Below are 21,636 nucleotides of genomic sequence, written 5' to 3'. Positions count from 1 at the left end.
TTCTGCATCTTTTTAACCCATTGTTCTCTATTCTGTATCTTTTTAACCCATTGTTCTCTATTCTGTATCTTTTTAACCCATTGTTCTCTATTCTGTATCTTTTTAACCCATTGTTCTTTATTCTGTATCTTTTTAACCCATTGTTCTCTATTCTGTATCTTTTTAACCCATTGTTCTCTATTCTGTATCTTTTTAACCCATTCTCTATTCTGTATCTTTTTAACCCATTGTCTATTCTGTATCTTTTTAACTCATTGTTCTCTATTCTGTATCTTTTTAACTCATTGTTCTCTATTCTGTATCTGTTTAACCCATTGTTCTCTATTCTGTATCTTTTTAACCCATTGTTCTCTATTCTTCATACTTTAACACCCGATTATTCTGTATTCTGTATTCTGTATTGTTTTGACCTTTGTTCTGCTCCTTTTGCCCGTTATTCTTTATTCTATAAACCCCAGCCAGACGCTCATATAATAAATACTGCAGTCACTAATACTTGAAATAACTTTTTAAGGATGTTTGTTCCTCTTGTTTTTTTGAATTTTTGCCAGACTTTCGGAATCCTCTGGTTTTGTCAATGTATTGCTATTAAAAAATGTTGCCCGCTAAACCCTACTAAGTTTCATAATTTTATTACATATAGTTTAAAAAGTCGTATTTGAAAATCTTATAAAATCCTTGTTAATTTTGCATGGTTTTTGAAACAAAAAAGAAGCGACTAATGTTAAAAGTATGAAAAATCCAGGGAGAATCATTTCCCGCCAAATTTCAATGGCTTATATAGATCTCCAAAACAAGCACACGGATCCTTCATTTTTCTGCCCTTTTAGTTCCTTTATTTATAAACTATCATGTTAAACAGTCTTTTAAAAAGGTTGTTATTTTGAAACAGAGTAGCGAACATCCTTAATGTCCAATTACAAATCAAATGCATATGCAGGAGGAAACATGAATATAAAAACTGCTTTTTACTTGACCGATACGTTAGCGGGATTTTTAACTTGCTAATTCATAAGGTAGCAATCCGCTAGAAGATTGATTGATTGATTGGTGATTGCTTTACGCCGCATCAGCACAAAAAGGCTATATCGCGACGAGAGCTATTTTAAATATTATAACAAGACGTTTTTTGTTTTTTTTAAACAGACAAAAAGTCTTTCAATTTACTAAAACTTTAGTTTAAAGCGAATATACTTATTTACAAATAAAAATTTATCAATAAGATTACATGATACAGACTTAAAATCATTTTAAACTAATACAGCAAATTCAAATTTTGGAATATATTCCAATTTCTTTTAAAAAAGAAACAATTGTTTTAACAGGAATATTATTAAACAAATCATACATATTATTTACATAAAAATGTTTTTTTTCCGGATATCGGAAAAGTCTATACATTCAATTAAAATATGTTTTATTGTACACTTGCAATCACAAGGTCTACACACTGGTTGAATTCCGTTTTTTTAAATATACTCGTGTGTTATTCTAGCATGGCCAATACGGCATCCCGCTAGAAGACATGCCACCCTAACCGGACAAATTTCGGACTCCAGTCTATGTTCTTATTCAAACTCCTTAACGACGGGTGCTAATCAGAGAAATAGCAAATACCGATGATAAAGAGTTTGACTTGACACGGCGGAGAATCGAACCCACAACAAAATATCGCACTCGAAGCCGCATAACAAGCTTCAAAGTTTAATATTTCTTTCCAAGTTTATCAAACTTTTGATGCTGGTTAACTCTTCTCAAATTTCGTTTCAGACAGTGGAAAAGTAAAAATGAAAAAAAAAATGTAAATGTACTTATTATTCTTCATTCAATCTCGGGTTTCAAGGACATCTACGATTACGCGTGAATAATTACATTACATGTACGTTTCATTAGAACCCGTAATTTTGGTTGGCTGACAATAATCGCGAGGCACTCCAATATCATATTTTATCTTACCTCCTATACATTTCTAGGAATATGATTGGTTAAAAGCGTCCGCGTGGAGACCGTGTATATTCCATATTAGGTTAGTAGGGAGGCGGGGCTTATTTCAATACACGGTTAGTAGTGGAGTTATGACTTTGGCACTATTTGCTTATTTGAATGTATTGAAAGTGATGTTTAATATTGTTATATCTAGGTTGTTGATATTAAATTGTTATTGTTGACATTAATTTTTTTTGTGCATACCAATGGAAGTAGGTTCGTTCTTAAAATTGAACACTTTAATATAAACATAAGAAGATGTGGTATGATTGCAAATGAGACAACTCTAGTCTAAATTCAACAAATAAAGATAGTCGGTAAGATAAGTTCGTTACATAGTGTGCTAGTGACCTAATACGATATATTCGAGCTTCGCTCGCACCCCATATGGAATTTACTGACCTTGTATATATCGTATTAGGTCACTAACACACTATGTAACTAATATTATTTCCGTATAAAATACAACAGCTATGATTGCACGTGCTATCCGTAACTTAAAATAATGCATTAAAAAAAAAACAATCGAAAAGCTTGATATGTAACTTTTTATTTCGTGGTTGTAGCAATAATGTAATTATAAGAATTAAATAATTCTTTTTATAATTTTATAGGGTTGTAAAAGCGTTGATCGTGCTCACATTTTTAATATGAATCGCGGAAATTGAACGTTAGCATTCAATTCTTAAATTTAAATTTATTAAACAATAATGTAATGCTATATAATAACCTCATTCAAGTTGACATTATCTTTAAATTCTCACAATCTGTGGTAAATCGGTACTCTGACGTAGAATAATAAATTCTGACAATCTTGGGTAAATCGGTACTCTGACGTAGAAGAATAAATTCTGACAATCTAAGGTAAATCGGTTCTCTGACGTAGAATACTAAATTATCACTTACTAAATTTAGATAGTGTAATGGTTTTGATAGAAATGAACAAAGGTCAGATAAGGTCTAATACATGTACATGTAACTTGTAAACCGGTGTCACCATTTTAGTATAACGTTAACCGTTTATAGTCCATGCTAAATTTGGAAAGTCGGTTTAGTTTTAAAAAAAAAATATTCAACTGTCACTTTTTAAACCTGTTATGAAAGTACTTCATAGAAGTATACATGATTAAATGTTCCTGTTAATGTCGGTACGGTTAACAAATATGCATGTTACAAAAGTAATTTGAATACATTTTATTCCTTTTCATCTTATCTTTAAAAAATATGTTGGTCCATCTTCAAAATAAATTTAATAAGAGAAAAAAAAGTTAAAACTGAATCTATGGAAAAAGGGTTATAAATTTCAAGTTCTCCTCAAATTTCTCACGGCCAATACGCACGTGTATAACCGTGAAGAATACTTCTTACCTGTATAAAAAACTTAGAGGAAATTGTCGTGTCTACAATTTTTTTGGTATCGTTTCTAAATTGATTGTTGGTTGCTTAACCTCCAGTGACAAATATTTGCAGCATGATCAGGTCGATATCGGTATTAAATGTCAATTTCAGCGTTAAAAAATGTTTTTCATTTATAGTTGTTTTTTGTTGCTTAACGTCAAGTGGCAAATATTTCATGCATGTTCAGGACGAGAAGAAATAATTACAATAGGTAGGTCCTGTAATAGAGGCCGTCCGGGATGAAGGTCTGGGAAATTTGGACTGCAACTGTTGAAATGAGGATATATTGGATAGGGACACAAATATAGCCTTGCAACATGCCGCCTACGGGTCCGTCATAGAGTAGTTGCAGGGGTTCTTAAAGACGCTCTCTTTACACAAGGCATCGGATTAAACGTCTACATTCTGACCGGACGTGGCTGCAAACTTGTACATCCCGCAAAGCCAAACGAACGCCCCACTTTGGCGAGGGTTTTACTGCCGGTCGGATGAAGAACAATGGTGACAATATTTCTATTCCCCAGTCACCCTGTGGAGTTATTTCATTTAAAATTTATCTATTTTAAATGAAAAAAAAAAGCTTGCTATGTTCTAAATGTTTAAATGTAGGCAATGTGATATTGCATTGCTTAAGTTAACAGCGGAACTTGAAAAGACGTTTTCATTTACGTATCTTATAAAATATGCTTTTTTAATTTTTTGGGGAAAATTTTAAATGTATTCTGAATACACTGTCGGCATTGCTGTTGTTGAAATGCAATATGTTAGTTTGAGTTTCAATGAAGTTTTTCACGACGCCATAGCAAAGCACATTAATGTTGTGAATACAGTTGTCCATTCCTTAAGATACAATATGATGGAGTTATTTCCACCTCATCTCAATTAGTAAGGGTCTGGATGGGGGTCCTTTAAATACTAAGATACCATACAACAGTTTATTTTAAATAAATTTCTTTCTTTTATTCTAAAGTATTGTTTTGAACATTACTCGTACAATCGGCTCTGCATTCAAATTTCAACCCTTCTCTGGAATGAATTTTGACATCAGTTGTATTTACATTTGTTTTCAATAACCGTTTTCGTATACAAACAATTGATTGTCGTTTTGTCATTAAGATTACTACTATTAAATCAAGATTTCATCCATTTGATAATACAAATGATATTAATAATACGTTACCTGCGCACTTCCAGTATAGGATGAACAATAAAACAACTAGAAAAGAAAAAGATAATCAAAACCGTTTCGAAATATAATGATTTAAATTTCAGTTTTTAAAAAGGTAGAAAAGACAACAAGGGACGAAAAAAGTATAAGTTGAATACCGACAAACAACACCATTGTCAAAAGTCAAACAAGCAATATAGATTGAGATATACAGAAAAAAACCCAGAGGTGAACATAGGTACCCCGGAAGGGTCCGTAATTACTACACCACTATTGATGGTCATCATTGTAAAACATGACAGCTAGTTTAATGTTAAATCAATCTTTATTGCGAAATCAAAGCTTCGGGTAGTAAAGAATGAAAAGAAAAGAACGAAAAGCTTATGTTTAATGGTACATAATACTTCACTTGTATATAACATTGATGACGCATCAAGATTACCTTTTAATGGATTTTTATTTTTAAGTACTGAAAAACAAATCCAGTGATAGTATCTACTATTACGCCTTCGTACGTATGTCAAAACTGAGTCCTGAACATTCATGAAATATTTGCCACTGGACGATAAGCCACCAACAATCAAAACTGATTGGTGGACACATGTATGTACACTGTTGCGTGTAGTTTATTTATAATTTCTGGCAGGTCATCAAACATAAAACTAAAGTTGCTAAAATGCAGTTAAATTAACACAATTTCGACTTTCTTGTATTTCAATGTGTCAACATATTTTAAAGATGATAAAGCATAGTAAACTCTTACCGTATATGTATAAGTACTTCATAATGGACGGAAGGACATTTTCTTATCTACACGTTAAACATGCTTCTTATCTGGTCATTGAAATAAATTGGAGAACTTGCGTTAAACTGATTTACTATATATTACTTTCTATTTATGTTCGTATATTAAATGAAAAGGTGAGATTCTTGTAACCTTGTATTTCAAAAGAATCAAATCCAAATTCTATTTTGAATATATTAAAATGTTTCAGCAAAAAATACAATGTTTAATGACCAGTGCATATACAGTGAAGTAAAATATGTTGACCTATGTCATATATTAAAAAAAGTTCAATTCATCTCGTGGAAAAAATCAAATGCATCAATCTAGAATATGTCAACACCTATGCACAATTTATTGAATAAAACATGGGGTTTCTCTCATGATTGCCTTGAAAGAACAATACTGCATACACGGATACTGTTTGGGTTTTGTTGAATCTCAGTGTCTAATGCTGCACATTGTCCAATGTTACTCACATTCTAATTCTTTGGTGTGAGATTGATAGGTGTCACATTGGCAATTTCTTGTTTCAAAAGAAAAAGAATATGATTAATTGATTGATTGGTGTTTAACACCACTTTCAACACTATTGTGCTATTTCGTGGCGGTCAGTTTTTATTGGTGGAGGAAGCCGGAGTACCCGGAGAGAACCACCGACCTTCGGTAGGAAACTGACAATACTAGCCAATGAATATTGGGAGTCGAGGCCCCTAGAAAAAGAAGAGAAAGTAATATTTTTGATAAGAAGTAAACTGTGCATGTTAGTGATTAAAACATATAAAATAATCTTCATAGTATTTTAACTTTAAATTTGAAGCCGTAATGACACACGGGGTTTACTTTTCAGTTTGCAGAAGTCAAACATAATTTAATGAAATTAAAGAAATGTTTATATTTTTGAAAAAGGTTGTAGAGCCAGCTAACCCAATAGAGAAGCCTAATGAAGAAATCCTGCCACCTCCTGCTGAGGCAAAGAAACACTCTGTAGAAGATCCCGCAGAAGCAAACCAAGCACAACAGGAAAAAAAAAGATATCATGCCATGTCAATAAACAATCTCGAATGAAGAACCCAATGAGCCAGACGAAACCGAAAATCCGATACCGATTCCACTGATTGATTGATTGATTGTTGGTTGCTTAACGTCCAGTGGCAAATATTTCATGCATATTCAGGACGAGAACAAGTTAACAATAAATACTATAGGTAGGTTCTGTAAAAGGGGTGTCCGGGATGAAGGGCGGAGAAATTTAGACTGCCACGGGAAATGAGGGTAAATTGGATAGGGACAGAAATTTAGCCTTGCAACAGGTCACCTACGGACCCCTGAAAGAGTTGTTACAAGGGTTCTTAACGTGCAAAGAACGTGGCACTCTCTTTACACGAGACATCGGATTTAACGTCCCCATTCTGACCGGACGTGGCTGCAAATTTGTACATCCCGCACAGCCAAACGGACGCCCCACTTTAGCGAGGGTTTTACCGCCGGTCGGAGGAAGACCAATGGTGACCATATTTCTATTCCCCAGTCACCCTTGGGGGTTCTTTGATTTTGAGTATTCTATCAATGTCGGTAGTCATAAGAATTTTATCATTACAACGGATAGAACTTGTGGAGATTAGTGGTATCATTGGCATTCATGGCACATCTCTTGACGTTTAAATTATTTGCTTTTATTTTCTTTTAGCCCTGTAAAATTAAGGTAATCTGTGGCTTTAAACAGTAAATTAAGTAAACAACATGAATATGAAAATAAGCAATGTACAAATTTGTAACCCTAATGAGTTACTGTTTACCCAAATGCATGATATGACTCATCACAGAAAATATAACAGGGTGTAGAAAACATCAGTACATTTTAGGACCTAGTATAGAGCTTTTGAAGTACGTCATAATGTAGCTGCACATCGTCTTGATAGCGCTAAGACAAAAGAGATACGTTAGGTTCTACAGCTTAAGTAAGACTTAATCCATGAAAGGACATTATCCGATATTTCGTAGGAGAATTCAAGACGTTTACTCAGAATCGGATGGTCAAAAACTTCAAACGCAACAGATATTTTTAAAATTACAAGAACAACACAACTTTAGTAGGAGATTTCTTGGTCATTAGATTGTGTCACCCCTCCCTCAGATAAATCAGGGGGATATGAAATAAAAGAAAAATAAATGCAGACCGTGTTAGCTGCAAAGTTTCAAGTAATAATACTAGTAAGTTGAATTAAACAGTTCAGGAACAACGACCACCAAAAAATATGATACGCAGTTCAGGAACAACGACCACCAAAAAATATGACCGTATCATTTCGACCAAATTTGTCCAGTAATAATGTTTTGAGACTAACATTTTGGTTACTGTTTATTTTGTTCGATATCTATAATGGTTTCTGAAGAGTATTGTAAAATTCAAAACCATGACCTCTGACCTTAAATCAAAGACCATAGGTCTCTTTTCCGTATGGCTGAACAAATATAAATGCATTTCCATTTTATTTAATACATAAAGGGAAATTATCTTTTTTAACACCAGTAAATAATCTGTATTGCACAGATCGTGCCGAGCTGAGAAAAATCGAACAAAGTCATCCCTTCGTAAATTTTACGGACGCTACAAGAGTTGGTTGACCGTTATGGAATATCCGTTTCACAGGTGATAGCCGATATGTACCTAATGTCGTAACTACAATCCCGTCCCCCTTTCACGAATATGACCTACCGAATTAGACTTATTACCGGGTTTATACTCACATGAGCATCACAACGGGTGCCACATATAGAGCAGGATCTGCTTTCCCTCCCGGAGCACCTGAGATCCCATCAAGTTTTTGATGGGGTTCGTGTTACTCAGTCTTTAGTTTTCTATGTTGTGTATTGTGTACTATTGTTTGTCTGTTAGCCTTTTTCTTTTTAGCCATGGCATTGTCAGTTTATTTTCGACTTGTGAGTTTGAATGTCCCTCTGGTATCTTTCGGCTCTTTTTAAAGAACATAATTATAGCAGAAGATCTCACAAAGCTGGTATTCATTCTCTTTTTACATAAAAAACAGACTAACGTAAAATGAGCATTTAAAAATGAGGGAAAGATCCACTGTACTCTACATGATGAATCAAAGGTTACAATTGATAGCCCTGGAGATTTGTTTTAGATAGGAATGGACAATGTTGATCACAAAGCCCTTAGAATTGCAAGAACTTTAATAACGCGAAGGAAGTTCAAATGATGATTCTTTTGAAAAGGAGCGTTGTGTTGAAATAAAATCAAAATGTGAAAATCAGCCCATATTGAATGAAAGTGATACTATAGTAAATAGTCAAAATTGTGAAATTAAAAATGAGAAAGGCAAGTTAAAAGTGCTGTCCTTAAATGTGCGGGTGGGTTTCAACAAGTTAATTCCCAGTTGTTTTTTGTTTTAGTTTATTATACCCCCGCTTTAAAAAAGCGAGGGTATACTGTTTTAACTCCGTCTGTCTGTCCGTCCGTCCATCCGTCCCAAGAATGTTTCTCGTCTTATCAGGATTTCTGAAATTTGGTTTAAAGGTTTACTTAAGTCAGCTATACCGTGTGATGCGTTTTCAGATTCATCACTCAACAACTTCCTGTTTATAGAACAATTTACATATTTTTACACTATTAAAATTATCCAGTTGCGGCGGTATCATCAGTGAGCAGTAGCTCGCAGTTTCACTTGTTTTATCCTATGATATTTTGTGTTTTACTGAATATAAATTTGGTGCATATGCAGGGTAGGAAACTCACTGGAAATGTCTACCAGACCACAGGGCTGGCTGCATAAAATAATTACCTGTCCTGATCAAAATTTACCAGCCCTGAAAATTAATGCAATAAAAATCAAATCCATTTTCCTTCAAGATTCTAAATTATGTTTTTGTGTTTTGAGATGTTTTAATGACTAGAAGTATTATTAGATAAACTTGAGGATATTTTGTGATAAAAATGACTTATGACTGCTTTTGTAAATACACACTGCAACAGACTTACAAGTGCACATTTAATTGACTGTTGATTGTTGGTTGCTTAACGTCCAGTGGCAAATATTTCATGCATATTCAGGACTTGCTTCCCCACAAGGGGTTGTGTGCATTGAAGTCGCCCATAAGTATAAATGGTGAGGGTAATTGATCAGTGAGGTTTTTGAGTTTAGCTTTATCGATAATTGAATTGGGTGGAATATATATAGAACATAATGTAATTGTTTTATCTAATGATAAACGAATTGCAACTGCCTGCAGATCCGTGGTGAGTTGGACTGTGCTATGAATGACGTTGTCCTTAACAAAAATGGATGATCCGCCTGCAGCACGTTCATCTACCTTAGAAAATGTGCTATACATGTTGTATCCTTTTAAAGATACATTGTCACTTTCTTTTAAATGAGTTTCTTGAAGACAAAATGCAGTAGGTAAAAAAGACTGAACTAGAAGCGTTAACTCGAGAAGATATGATATTAGTCATGATTTGTTAATAGACGGGCGAATGCTATCGAGTTTGCCAGCATTCTTATTTCGCTCACCCTGAGATTGTAATCTTTCGGGTGGCGCAACACTTTCGATTTCCATTTCTGATTCGTCGTTAAGTGTTGAAAATCTGTTGTGTGAGGAGAGTCGTCGATCTCCAGGACCATGCGCAGCTGGTTTTACTGCGCCTCGACCCCTACCCCGCGACCTCGAATCAGAAGACTTCTGAGAGGATGTATTTGCTGGCTTCTTTGGGACATCCTTCAGTTCTGGAGAACGAAGAGGAGACGGGGCTTTAGAAGACTTTGTACTAGATGCAGAAGATAAACTAGTTTTATTAGATGCAGATGAAGGAGGACTATTGGAGATGGAAGAATCATCTATGTCACTGGGAAGATCCCAGACAGATTCACCGCCCCAACTGTCTGATTTAACTGTATCTTTTTTATTTGATTTCTTTTTTTCATTTTTTTTAGATGATGACATTGAGCTCTGTAAGGAAGATTGAGTTGACTGAGTACTGGTTTTAGAAGGTGTTGGTTTTCTTGGAATTAATATTTTATCGTTAGGTTCTGTTTCAACAGGCAGCATTGTAAATGTCTCAGCATCAATTGGCCAGGTCATGCGAGTTTGTGTATGCTCGTGACTGAATGAGCGGACAACTTTGCTGGCGTACGATGGTCTGTTCGAAACAAGGAGATCATTCGAAACAGAAGCTATCTGTTTAGCTTCTGGGTAACTGATATTTCTTTCTGTTTTAATTTTGATAATATTTTTTTCTTTAAGGTAAACAGGGCAGTCCCAAGATGATGAAAAATGGGGTTCACCACAGTTTACGCATTTAGAAGATTCAGAGCTACAGGTTGTTCCCTCGTGTCCTTCGTCAGAACACTTGAAGCATCTCTGCGTACCACGACATTGTTTGCTTCCATGACCAAACGTTTGACAAGTGAAGCATCGAATTGGGTTAGGGATAAACCCGTCAACTCTGATTCCGAAGCAACCTAAAGTAATAGATGGAGGAGGAGTTGGAGTTCTAAATGTCAAAAGATATGTATTTAATTTGATTATATTTCCATTCTTTTTTATTTGAAATCTAACAACATCAGTTACACCTTGGCTTGAAAGTTCCTCACAGATTTCTTCCACGGTAAGGTCACCAAGGTATTGACTTCTGTCTCGAATGATCCCCTTACAGCTGTTCAAACTGTTGTGAGGAGAGGCAGAAACAGGAAAGTTTGTAATTGTTGTCAGTGTAAGCAAATTTGTTGATTGACTTTTGTTGGAACATTCAACCAACAAATTGCCTGATCTCATTTTTGAAACTTTTTTTACAGTACCAGCAACGCTTTGAATTTGTTTGTGAATCACAAAGGGAGATATTTTGGAAATTGGTTTTTCATCTGTTCCTTTTATTACAATAAATCTGGGCCAACTGTCATCTTCCTGACAGGGCACTGAATCATCACATTTTCTTTTTTTATGTATTAAAGCTGATTTAGAGGGTTGGTTTTGTTGTGCCATAGGAAATGAGAAAGATTCACCATTCTTGTCATCCACCCACCTCGGAGTGCCTACTAGGGCGATGCTGTGTTTCCGTGGCGAGCCGGGGTCAAGTGCTAATGCTGAAAACGAGCTCCAAGTATAACATGTATAACGTAGCTGGTCCCCAAAATTAGCACCCAAGATCCACTGCGGAAAGCACCAGATGTTCCAAGAATAGTATACTCAAGCAGAGCGTATCCATCAAGCGAAATAGAAAGCGTACCACTTGATTGACCCATGAGCCATCGCCTTCTTCAGTTATCCGAAATATAAATAGCTTTATTTAAAACACATGTGTATATCATGAAAATTGTTACAAGAAAGCTTATTGTTGAGGATTAACTGAAGGGCTCGACATGACCAGCCGATTGATCGAACCGGGTCCATCCGACCTCCCGTTTAGATGATATTGGAGCCAAAGCAGCTTATTGAACTATAGTCTTGTCCGTCCGGGTATTTTCTGACCGTAAGGAGTCTGGCTACAGCCCTAATTCGCAAGGATCTCGTCAACCACCGACACGGGTAGCAACCCACGGCCAACGGGTTGGAGAGCCTATTTTATTCAAAACATCGGGCAACTCGTACGATGTTCGGATCACTTTAGTCTGGTCTCTACCCTTCGACCTGTCCAGCATGGGTAACCCTACCAGGAGACGAAGCTCCAACTGGTATAGCTCTTGGGGTCACTGAGACACGCAAGCCCCCCGACCACGGCAAGGATAGCGATCCACCGGGGGGATCCTGATCGTAAGAAATTTTATGAATATATTATCATGATCCTTGACGCACCAGAAAATTTATTGAACACAGTGCAGTTTGATATTAGACTATATTTTTGTACAAAATCACAGGAAACTATGCACGGAATGAAAAAAAAAACATTTGAAGTTTTAAATGATCCAAAGTCTGGACTTAAATATGTCTCAAAGTGTGAAGATGAACTTACTAAAATCAAAGAGGTAATACTAGATTGATTGATTGTTGGTTGCTTAACGTCCAGTGGCAAATATTTCATGCATATTCAGGACGAGAACAAGTTCACAATAAATACAATAGGGTTGTTGCAAGGGTTCTTTACGTGCAAAGAGCGTGGCACTCTCTTTACACGAGGCATCGGATTTAACGTCCCCATTCTGACCGGACGTGGCTGCAAATTTGTACATCCCGCACAGCCAAACGGACGCCCCACTTTAGCACGGGTTTTACTGCCGGTCGGAGGAAGACCAATGGTGACCATACTTCTATTCCCCAGTCACCCTTTGGGGGGGGGGGGGGGGGGGGGGGGTAATAATAGAGAATCAACATCAGGTGTTATGCCCGTGTTCCCTGGATCACCCTATTGTCCCGTCAAATCGTTTGAAAAGAAGATCAGCAAACTAATTTATGACAGAGACCGAAGGAATCGTTCAGTGATGACGATACAGTTTGTTACTGTAACTCTCGATTAGGAGAAAAAACATAGGCATAACTTTCCCAAATTCACACAAACCATTCTTTTCGTCCAACTGGAGCAACAATATTGACACAAAATATGTGTAATCTATCTCAAATAATGGCAGTGACAGGACATAAATCGGTTCAGTCTCAGATTTTTTACGGTCACCTATTGCTTGATCACAAGCATCATCAAACCATGGTTTGCTGGGATGTTTCGGATTTGCCGAGGTCTTCAGAATAGTTCTGTTTGTGGTAGAGTATCCTGAGCTACCAAAGACTGCTGACCCCGAGTATGAAACATTGTAAACTATTTTTGTGACTTAAATATTGTTCTCTTTCAAATAACAAGCACAACATTTTACTTTTCTGTATTTTCAAACGAAACGCATTTACAAAAGACTAAACAAGCAAGAAAAATGATTGGTATATTGTGTATGGTGAGAGAACTCGAAGACTTAGTCGGTCTTTGTCCGTATGGTCCTTCGGTAAGAACATGTGCAGAGCCAGAGAGGAGTTCACCCCAAGTTCAAGGTTTGTGTCGTGTAGAGAGTGTATCTTACCATGTAGTAGAGTCTCCTGAGCTACCAAGGACTGCTGACCCCGATCAGTCGGTTGTCGGAAGCACCCGGTGTTACCCTGTTTTCAGCATTGCCATTTGAGGTAGAAGTCATTTCCTATTTAGATGACACTGTTGAAAATGATACAGCGCTGTTCGAAGAGGTAGAAGAGCACGACTTGGTCTTAGACAATGAGGATGACCCTTTTCTCAGCTTGGGATCAGGAACAGCAGCGAAATGTGTAGATGCAGTATGTTATCTCCAGGGTTTTACCTTGCTGTGGTCCTGTGGATATAGAAAAGGACGTTGTAAGTGATGTGGAGGATCAGTTAAGAGACTTTGTTGTCATTTAAAAAATACAATACCGTTCCAGATGAAACATTGTAAACTATTTTTGCGACTTAAATATTGTCGTCTATTAATTAACAAGCACAACTAAGATCATTTTACTTTTCTGTATTTTCAGACGAAACGCATTTACAAAAGACTAAAAAAGCAAGAAAAATGATTGGTATATTGTGTATGGTGAAAGAACTCGTAGACTTAGTCGGTCTTTGTCCGTATGGTCCTTCGGTAAGACCATGTGTAGAGCCAGAGAGGAGTTCACCCCAAGTTCAAGGTTTGTGTCGTGCAGAGAGTGTTCCTTACCAAGTGGTAGAGTCTCCTGAGCTACCAAGGACTGCTGACCCCGATCAGTCCGTTGTCGGAAGCACCCGGTATTGCCTTGTTTTCAGCATTGCCATTTGAGGTAGAAGTCATTTCCTATTTAGATGACACTGTTGAAAATGATACAGCGCTGTTCGTAGAGGTAGAAGAGCACGACTTGGTCTTAGACAATGAGGATGACCCTTTTCTCAGCTTGGGATCAGGAACAGCAGCGAAATGTGTAGATGCAGTATGTTATCTCCAGGGTTTTACCTTGCTGTGGTCCTGTGGATATGGAAAAAGACGTTGTAAGTGATGTGGAGGATCAGTTAAGAGACTTTGTTGTCATTTAAAAAATACAATACCGTTCCAGATGAAACATTGTAAACTATTTTTGCGACTTAAATATTGTCGTCTATTAATTAACAAGCACAACTAAGATCATTTTACTTTTCTGTATTTTCAGACGAAACGCATTTACAAAAGACTAAAAAAGCAAGAAAAATGATTGGTATATTGTGTATGGTGACGGAACTCGTAGACTTAGTCGGTCTTTGTCCGTATGGTCCTTCGGTAAGACCATGTGTAGAGCCAGAGAGGAGTTCACCCCAAGTTCAAGGTTTGTGTCGTGCAGAGAGTGTTCCTTACCAAGTGGTAGAGTCTCCTGAGCTACCAAGGACTGCTGACCCCGATCAGTCCGTTGTCGGAAGCACCCGGTGTTGCCCTGTTTTCAGCATTGCCATTTCAGGTAGAAGTCATTTCCTATTTAGATGACACTGTTGAAAATGATACAGCGCTGTTCGTAGAGGTAGAAGAGCACGACTTGGTCTTAGACAATGAGGATGACCCTTTTCTCAGCTTGGGATCAGGAACAGCAGCGAAATGTGTAGATGCAGTATGTTATCTACAGGGTTTTACCTTGCTGTGGTCCTGTGGATATAGAAAAGGACGTTGTAAGTGATGTGGAGGATCAGTTAAGAGACTTTGTTGTCATTTAAAAAATACAATACCGTTACAGATGAAACATTGTAAACTATTTTTGCGACTTAATTATTGTCGTCTATTAATTAACAAGCACAACTAAGATCATTTTACTTTTCTGTATTTTCAGACGAAACGCATTTACAAAAGACTAAAAAAGCAAGAAAAATGATTGGTATATTGTGTATGGTGAGAGAAATCGTAGATTTAGTCGGTCTTTGTCCGTATGGTCCTTCGGTAAGAACATGTGTAGAGCCAGAGAGGAGTTCACCCCAAGTTCAAGGTTTGTGTCGTGCAGAGAGTGTTCCTTACCAAGTGGTAGAGTCTCCTGAGCTACCAAGGACTGCTGACCCCGATCAGTCCGTTGTCGGAAGCACCCGGTGTTGCCCTGTTTTCAGCATTGCCATTTCAGGTAGAAGTCATTTCCTATTTAGATGACACTGTTGAAAATGATACAGCGCTGTTCGTAGAGGTAGAAGAGCACGACTTGGTTGATTGATTGATTGTTGGTTGCTTTACGCCGCATTAGCACAACAAGGCTATATCGCGGCGAGAGCTAATTCGAATATTTTTTACAATTTAAAGCATATTCTTAAAATCAGACAAAAGGTCCTTCAATAAACTAAAATTCTAGATTAAAGCAAATTGATTATTTACAAATAAAAATGAACATTAAGATAACGTGATAAAAATTTTAAATCGTTTTAAATATAATAACATTTTTATATTTTAGAATATATTCCAACTTCTTTTAAAAATGAAACAATATTTGTAAATGAAACATTATTAAATAAATCATACATATTATTGACATTGAAATGCTTCTTACGAATATCAGCAAAGTCAATACAATTGATTAAAACATGTTTAATAGTATACTTGCAGTTGCAAGGTATACATTGTGGTTCTACTTCATTTTTTAAAAGATATTCGTGTGTTATTCTAGTATGACCAATACGACATCTAGAAATAACACACTGATCTTTTCTGCACATAAAATTATTGAAAGGTTTACATAAATTAGGTTTAATTTCATGTAATTTATTACCATCTTTTTTACTCCATTCATTTTTCAATATATTAAAAACATATTCTCTAATATTAGATTTAAAATCGGTATATGGTATATCACAGTTAGATAAAGGGTCACCCAGGGCATTCTTTGCCTCAAGGTCTACAGCTGTGTTTCCAAGGATTCCAACATGACTCGGCACCCATAGAAATAATATTTCTTTAAGAAGAATTTTTAAATTCCTCATTACATATAAAATTTTGAGAATTGTTGGGTTTTTAATTTTAGTATTTTGTATAGCTTGTAAGCATGAAAGTGAATCAGAACATATAATAAATTTGGATTTATCTGAAGAAGCAATAAATTTCAAAGCCAAAATTATTGCTTCTGCTTCAGCAGTAAAGATCGATGCATCAGATGGCAAACGGAGAGTTGCAGCTCTGTCCCTGAAGACAGCAGCAGATGCAACTCTGTCACCATCTTTTGATCCATCAGTATAGACAGTTGAAAAATCTGAATAATTGGCTTTGATTTTCAGCATAGTGTTGCTGAATTAAAAGAGGATTTGTTTTATTTTTATTGTGTTCACGGAGATCAAATATCATTTTTGGTTTGGGAAGTTCCCATGGAGGACATTTGCAAGTTTCAACTTGAGCAACAGATTTTAAATCAAAAGAAGCTAAATGTGGTTTTAAACGTATACCTAACGGGGGAATTTTATTTTCATGTTTTGCAAAAATATCTTCATAAATTGGATTAAAAACACAGCTGTAGGCAGGATTATCTGAGTAGGCTTTTAGTTTGACAGCATATTGAAGTCCAAGCTTCAAACGTCTGTTAGAGAGTGAGTGCTCATCAGCCTCTACATACAGACTCTCAACTGGTGAGGTTTTAAATGCGCCAAGACAGAGACGCAAACCCTGATGATGCACAGCATCGAGAATCTGTATGTAGGACTTCCTTGCAGAGCCATACACTATAGAGCCATAATCTAGTTTAGATCTAACTAGAGATCTATATAAATTAAGTAAAATGTTGCGATCAGCACCCCAGTCGGTGCTGCCGACAACTTTTAAAATATCTAATGCTTTTAAACATTTCGATTTTAACATTTTGATATGGGGTAGAAAGGTTAACTTTTTATCGAAAATTAACCCAAGAAATTTGGTTTCATCAACCATTTTAATTGGGTTGCCGTACAAAGTGAGTTCTGGATCAAGATGCAATTTCCTTTTGTTACAAAAATGCATCCCGACCGTTTTTGAAGTGGAAAATTTAAACCCATTTTCCGAGGCCCATTTTTCAATTCTTCCAAGACATAACTGTAATTGTCTTTCTATGTTATTCATATTTTTGCCTCTATAACATATTAAAAAGTCATCAACATACAATGAACCTTCAATATTACTTTTTAAAACTTCAACAAGGCTGTTGATTTTAAGACTAAATAATGTAACAGATAAAATACTGCCCTGAGGGACACCCATCTCTTGATCATACAGATCAGACATGGTTGAATTTACTCTAACATTAAATTGTCTGTTAGATAAAAAATTCGAAATAAAATTTGGCATATTGCCTTTCAACCCCATATCAAACAGATCTTTTAAAATACCATACTTCCATGTAGTATCATAGGCTTTTTCTAGATCGAAAAAGACCGACACTACATGTTCATTTTTCGCAAAACCGTTACGGACAAATGATTCGAATCGAACAAGATGGTCAAGAGTACTGAGACCTTGGCGGAATCCACACTGGATATTGGCTAAAAGCCCATTGGATTCCAGGAACCAAACAAGGCGATCATTAACCATCCGTTCTAGTGTTTTACAGACACAACTGGTAAGAGCAATTGGCCGATAATTAATAGGATCCGTGTGATCTTTACTTGGTTTTGGAATAGGCACGACGGTTGCAAGCTTCCAGATTGATGGTAAATCACCAGATTCCCAGATGTTATTCATAAGCTGCAAAAGAGCTTCCAGCGAGGAATCTGGCAAGTGTTTTAACAGTTGGTAGTGAATATTATCAGGCCCACAAGCTGTATCATGGGCTTTTGATAGAGATGTTTTAAGTTCTTCAAGAGAAAAGAGTTTATTATAATTTTCACCATTTTTTGATTTAAAGTTTAATTTAATTTTTTCTTTTTGTTTTTTAACTTTTTTAAAATCTTCCCTGTAGTTGTTAGAAGAAGAAGATTTCGCAAAAGTTTCACCAAGCTTGTTGGCAATATCCTTTTCAGATGTTAATAAATCATTGCCATTTTTTAAATGTTTAACTGTGGCTTTAGAATTTTTACCTTTTATCTTTTGTATCATGTTCCATACTTTTGTCATCGGAGTGCGAGATGTTATCTCCGAGACAAATTTCTTCCAAGACGTTCGTCGTGCTTGCCTGCAAGTCCGCCGTGCCTTAGCGCGAAAAACACGGAAGTTACTCAAGTTTTCTGTCGTTGGTTGTTGGTTGAACCGTCTTTCAGATTTTTTACGGTCACCTATTGCTTGATCACAAGCATCATCAAACCATGGTTTGCTGGGATGTTTCGGATTTGCCGAGGTCTTAGGAATAGTTCTGTCAGCAATTGACGTTAAAACTGTATTAAAAGTTAAAATTGGATCTTGTACAGTCTCAAACATCTTTGACTGAAGTTCCGCTTGACAGAGATTCTCAAACAAGGACCAATCCGCCTTGTCAAGTTTCAAACGTGGTACTCTCTGTTGGGCAGAAGTAAAAAGATGTTCAAGTACTATTGGAAAGTGATCACTTCCACATAGATCATCATGAACACGCCATGAATAATCCAGAAGAAGAGAGGGATAGCAAATAGTGATATCAATAGCAGAATAAGACCCGTTTCCAGGATGAAGATAAGTATTAGATCCATTATTAAAAATGCATAATCCTTCTTGAGAGACAAAGTCCTCAATGATCTTACATTTGATATTATGAGACTTGCTTCCCCACAAGGGGTTGTGTGCATTGAAGTCGCCCATAAGTATAAATGGTGAGGGTAATTGATCAGTGAGGTTTTTGAGTTTAGCTTTATCTATAATTGAATTGGGTGGAATATATATAGAACATAATGTAATTGTTTTATCTAATGATAAACGAATTGCAACTGCCTGCAGATCCGTGGTGAGTTGGACTGTGCTATGAATGACGTTGTCCTTCACAAAAATGGATGATCCGCCTGCAGCACGTTCATCTACCTTAGAAAATGTGCTATACATGTTGTATCCTTTTAAAGATACATTGTCACTTTCTTTTAAATGAGTTTCTTGAAGACAAAATGCAGTAGGTAAAAATGACTGAACTAGAAGCGTTAACTCGAGAAGATTTATTTTAAGACCTCGGCAATTCCATTGGATGATATTAGTCATGATTTGTTAATAGACGGGCGAATGCTATCGAGTTTGCCAGCATTCTTATTTCGCTCACCCTGAGATTGTAAACTTTCGGGTGGCGGAACACTTTCGATTTCCATTTCTGATTCGTCGTTAAGTGTTGAAAATCTGTTGTGTGAGGAGAGTCGTCGATCTCCAGGACCATGCGCAGCTGGTTTTACTCCGCCTCGACCCCTACCCCGCGACCTCGAATCAGAAGACTTCTGAGAGGATGTATTTGCTGGCTTCTTTGGGACATCCTTCTGTTCTGGAGAACGAAGAGGAGACGGGGCTTTAGAAGACTTTGTACTAGATGCAGAAGATAAACTAGTTTTATTAGATGCAGATGAAGGAGGACTATTGGAGATGGAAGAATCATCTATGTCACTGGGAAGATCCCAGATAGATTCACCGCCCCAACTGTCTGATTTAACTGTATCTTTTTTATTTGATTTCTTTTTTTCATTATTTTTAGATGATGACATTGAGCTCTGTAAGGAAGATTGAGTTGACTGAGTACTGGTTTTAGAAGGTGTTGGTTTTCTTGGAACTAATATTTTATCGTTAGGTTCTGTTTCAACAGGCAGCATTGTAAATGTCTCAGCATCAATTGGCCAGGTCATGCGAGTTTGTGTATGCTCGTGACTGAATGAGCGGACAACTTTGCTGGCGTACGATGGTCTGTTCGAAACAAGGAGATCATTCGAAACAGAAGCTATCTGTTTAGCTTCTGGGTAACTGATGTTTCTTTCTGTTTTAATTTTGATAATATTTTTTTCTTTAAGGTAAACAGGGCAGTCCCTAGATGATGAAAAATGGGATTCACCACAGTTTACGCATTTAGAAGATTCAGAGCTACAGGTTGTTCCCTCGTGTCCTTCGTCAGAACACTTGAAGCATCTCTGCGTACCACGACATTGTTTGCTTCCATGACCAAACTTTTGACAAGTGAAGCATCGAATTGGGTTAGGGATAAACCTGTCAACTCTGATTCCGAAGCAACCTAAAGTAATAGATGGAGGAGGAGTTGGAGTTCTAAATGTCAAAAGATATGTATTTAATTTGATTATATTTCCATTCTTTTTTATTTGAAATCTAACAACATCAGTTACACCTTGGCTTGAAAGTTCCTCACAGATTTCTTCCACGGTAAGGTCACCAAGGTATTGACTTCTGTCTCGAATGATCCCCTTACAGCTGTTCAAACTGTTGTGAGGAGAGGCAGAAACAGGAAAGTTTGTAATTGTTGTCAGTGTAAGCAAATTTGTTGACTGACTTTTGTTGGAACATTCAACCAACAAATTGCCTGATCTCATTTTTGAAACTTTTTTTACAGTACCAGCAACGCTTTGAATTTGTTTGTGAATCACAAAGGGAGATATTTTGGAAATTGGTTTTTCATCTGTTCCTTTTATTACAATAAATCTGGGCCAACTGTCATTTTCCTGACAGGGCACTGAATCATCACATTTTCTTTTTTTATGTATTAAAGCTGATTTAGAGGGTTGGTTTTGTTGTGCCATAGGAAATGAGAAAGATTCACCATTCTTGTCATCCACCCACCTCGGAGTGCCTACAAGGGCGATGCTGTATTTCCGTGGCGAGCCGGGGTCAAGTGCTAATGCTGAAAACGAGCTCCAAGTATAACATGTATAACGTAGCTGGTCCCCAAAATTAGCACCCAAGATCCACTGCGGAAAGCACCAGATGTTCCAAGAATAGTATACTCAAGCAGAGCGTATCCATCAAGTGAAATAGAAAGCGTACCACTTGATTGACCCATGAGCCATCGCCTTCTTCAGTTATCCGAAATATAAATAGCTTAATTTAAAACACATGTGTATATAATGAAAATTGTTACAAGAAAGCTTATTGTTGAGGATTAACTGAAGGGCTCGACATGACCAGCCGATTGATCGAACCGGGTCCATCCGACCTCCCGTTTAGATGATATTGGAGCCAAAGCAGCTTATTGAACTATAGTCTCGTCCGTCCGGGTATTTTTCTGACCGTAAGAAGTCTGGCTACAGCCCTCATCCGCAAGGATCTCGTCAACCACCGACACGGGTAGCAACCCACGGCCAACGGGTTGGAGAGCCTATTTTATTTAAAACATCGGGCAACTCATACGATGTTCGGATCACTTTAGTCTGGTCTCTACCCTTCGACCTGTCCAGCATGGGTAACCCTACCAGGAGACGAAGCTCCAACTGGCATAGCTCTTGGGGTCACTGAGACACGCAAGCCCCCCGACCACG

The sequence above is a fragment of the Mytilus californianus genome, unplaced genomic scaffold (assembly GCF_021869535.1).
Source record: "Mytilus californianus isolate M0D057914Y unplaced genomic scaffold, xbMytCali1.0.p SCAF_12, whole genome shotgun sequence".
NCBI lineage: Eukaryota > Metazoa > Mollusca > Bivalvia > Mytilida > Mytilidae > Mytilus > Mytilus californianus.
This window is presented reverse-complemented; position numbering follows the sequence as displayed.